The sequence below is a fragment of the Cryptomeria japonica genome, chromosome 3 (assembly GCF_030272615.1).
Source record: "Cryptomeria japonica chromosome 3, Sugi_1.0, whole genome shotgun sequence".
Classification (NCBI taxonomy): Eukaryota; Viridiplantae; Streptophyta; class Pinopsida; order Cupressales; family Cupressaceae; genus Cryptomeria; species Cryptomeria japonica.
In genome coordinates this window covers 562,201,546-562,205,462 of record NC_081407.1, presented here as the reverse complement: position 1 = coordinate 562,205,462, position 3,917 = coordinate 562,201,546, and positions in this window count along the sequence as shown.

Genomic DNA, 3,917 nt, shown 5'->3' with positions numbered 1-3,917 from the left:
TCCCCTGCTCCACGGGGGTTCGGCTCTTTGCAATGTAAACTAGTTTTTTTTTTAAAAAAAATTTTAAATGGTGTTTACAATACTAAAAAAAATAAATCATTCAACATAAAAAAAGAAATAAATATGTATATATATATATATATATATATTTAGGTATATTAATAAATCCATATTTTTCTTTTAAGGATTAACATGCAATGATTTTTTTATAAGGCAGGATCCAGCTTTATATATATATATGTGTGTGTGTGTGTAAATAGATTTAGTAAAATACCTCCCTGTTTCTTTATTTGTTTTATAACCGAATATCAGAATAATAGTTAGAGAAATAAAATGTTTAAATAAGTATATATATATATATATATATATATATATATATATATATATATATATATATATATATATATATATATATATATATATATATATATATATATATATATATATATATATATATATATATATTTGCTATTTATTTATTTTTTCTTTTTTTTTAAACCTATAACCCATATAGACTTTTTGGTGAGTTTAATATTATTTTGTATAACATCAAAATGCATTTAAAGGATTTCCTAATATATATCCTTTTTCTTTGTTCTTTATAACACAAATACTAAAACTGAATGCTAAATGTTTTTTTTTTGAAAAGAATAGATTACTATAATAGGATTTATTTTCTGCACTACATGACTGATTTATTATTTGCAGCAGCATAATATCATAAAGAACATGTGGTAATAAGTTACATCTATTTGCAGAAATCATAAAAATTGCATTTACTTTTTCTTTTGTAAATCATGAAGATTTATATACAATCTAGTACATTCCTTCTTTCTTTTGCAACACCAACTAAAGTGAGAAAAATATACATATTTCTTTAGCAATTTAGATACAAGTAAATATGAATACAAAGGTTTTGAAAATAAAACAACAACATTTTCCTTTCCATGGTAATAGGAATACATTGCTTTTCTCTTGGAAAATAAATACAAGAATGACTCTCTCTTTCTTTTACAAGCTAATATTTAATACATATTCTTCTTTCCTTGTAAATAAACACAACCTAGCTCACATTTTTCTTTACAAACTTCAATAGTGAATACATTTGTCTTTTAAACTTTTTTTCTGCAACATAAAACATCAGCAAGCTTTTTCTTCTTCCTTTTCCCAACCTAAGCAACCTGCAATAAAATACAACTTTGACCATGGAGAGCTCACCTCCCAGCCTAGGCTTACTAGAAGCCACCCCCGAGCTTGGAGAACCAAGCACTAGACGGGTTACAAGCAAGCAAACAAACAACACAACATTTATGGCATACACTCAACAAACATCTTCCCATCCCAAGCTACACTTCACCACACTTTGTGATGTTCATTCCACGGGTGGAAGTGGACCAAGTACCAATGGGGAGATTGCAAGCCAAATACAACTCAAGCCACCTCATGGCAATACAAATGCAACAAAAATACATCCACATACCTTATGCCCCCCAAAAGGCTCAAGGCCATATTTACTCCCCTTATGACCCCCAAATGCATACACAAGGCTATGCAACAAGGGTCACAAAGGACACCCTTGAGATCACTCTCCATAAGGAGAGCCTCTCACCCAAGGCTGTCATACTCCTTCCACCCCAAGACCATCCTACTCTCCCAAGAGTAGAAGATCTTGGACACTCCCAAAAACAACAAGAACACAAACAAAACACATAGAAATGAAACTACACATTCTTTTTTTTTCCAACAACAATTTACATAAACACTTTCTTTACCATCTTTTCTTTCTTTCAACAAAACAACATGAACTACATAAACAACATAAATAAGAGGAGATAAAAACCAACCTTATTCTGCCAATAGGTATGCTAGATTTAGTTGGGGATGAGCTGCCCAATTCCACACAAACTTTCCTCCAAACTTTTTCCAAAATTTCTATTCTACTACTAATTTTCAAAGCAAAAGCATAATCTCCAAAAATGGAGAGTGGGTGATTACTCACTAAGTCTCCAATTCTTGCCTAAGAAGGCCTCTCTCACACTTCCCAACCCCTTGGGTGAAGTGAGAGTTCCCATTGGTTGCTCTTCCCAAACTCTTACACATTACTAAAACTGGAAAGGGAAATGGTGAGAGAAGATGGGGAAGAGAGTTTGACATCAAAAGGGAAGGTTGTCTATCCTAGGAGGAACTTTCTAAGTTGAATTTTCGTTCACCTTGGAAACACCACTTTTTGAGGTGACTAAACAGTCACATGGGAGAAGTCACATGCTTCAAAATACCCCTAACCCATAGGTATACCCTTTGGACCTTTGGAAAAGCCTTAAAACTGACCCTAGGAGTCCATTTAACCCTTTAGAAACCCAACTGAAGTTTACCTACGGGTCAAACCTGAGTTGACCACTCCCAAGACTCCCTACCCAAGGCAAATTTGGGACCACACTCATGTTTTTGAATGGCTTTGGTAGAAACAAAACTCCCTCCAAGAGACAAGTCAAAATCAATGACACTAATCAGCACATGTGTCAAGTGACACAATAAAAATACAATATAAAAATCACACATGGAATTTGTCTCTTGTAGGATTACACATATACATAAAAATTAATTTTAACACTCAAGCATCATACACTTCACAAATAAAATACGTTACAAATGGGGTGTTGTCTCTCCAAATAGACAACTCCTGGCTTAACAAACGTACATTGGTCTAGGTTTGGTTCTCCATATAAATTCCATGGTCACATGGATAATTTTCCTGCGCATCTCAATTAACACATTAGTAATTCCAAATAATCACAATTATACATAATCAAATACATGGATTTCATTGCACATCAAACACTTCATACATTGGCAACAATAATTCAATATCTCATTCAATTAAATTCGATTCCTCATAAGCAATTAACATAATTCTCAAAATTGAACCATTCATAAAATAAGCATTATCTTTCTATCATCAAAAATGAAGTCCTGCAATTCCAATAATGACATTCACCATAACAATGTAATTCTATTCTAGCAACATATCTATAGTTTCATAATCATCATGCATAAAATAAAGCATCAACATATGTCAATGTGATCCAAATCATGGAATCATATAAGTTCTAAATCCATAAAGCATAAAATAAAGCATCTATAATAGTCTCAATATGCAAATAACTAAAAATGTCAAACTGAGTCGGGGTAGGGCCTCACAGTATCACCTTTGATATGCACTCGGTTAAAAGTGTAAACAATAGGACTCACAACTTCTCTCCAATAGACATGTGGAACATTTCCTTCTAACATCATTGTCCTGGTAGTTTCTTGAATGGTTCTATTCTTCCTTTCCACAACTCCATTTTGCTGAGGGGTTCTTGGAGCAGACAACTATCTTCTTATCCCATGTTCTTCACAAAATGCATTGAACTCACCTAAAGTAAATTCAACACCTCTGTCAAATCTCAAACATTTCATCTTCAAACCTTTTTTAGTCTTAGTCATAGCTTTTAAAATATTGAATTTGTCTAGAACTTCAAACTTCTCGCTCAAGAAAGCAACCCACATCATCCTAGAATAATCATCAATCAACAACATGGAATATATGTCTCCTTGCAAGATTCTAACTCTAGAATGTCCACACAAATTAGTATGCACAAGATCCAATAATCCACTTGAAAAATGCTTCTAACACTTGAAAGTAACTCTGGTTTGTTTACCTAGCTGACATTTCTTGCACATGGATTTAGCAGGTTTCATCAACTTAGGAAGATCTCTTACAACCTGTGTATAAATTATCTTAATAATGTTATGAAAATTCACATGAGACATTATTCTATGCCACAACCAACTTTCATCAACTTGAGCAATCAAACATTTTTTACCGAAACTATTTAAGTGAAAGATATTACCTTTAGTCTTTGTACCTAATGCAA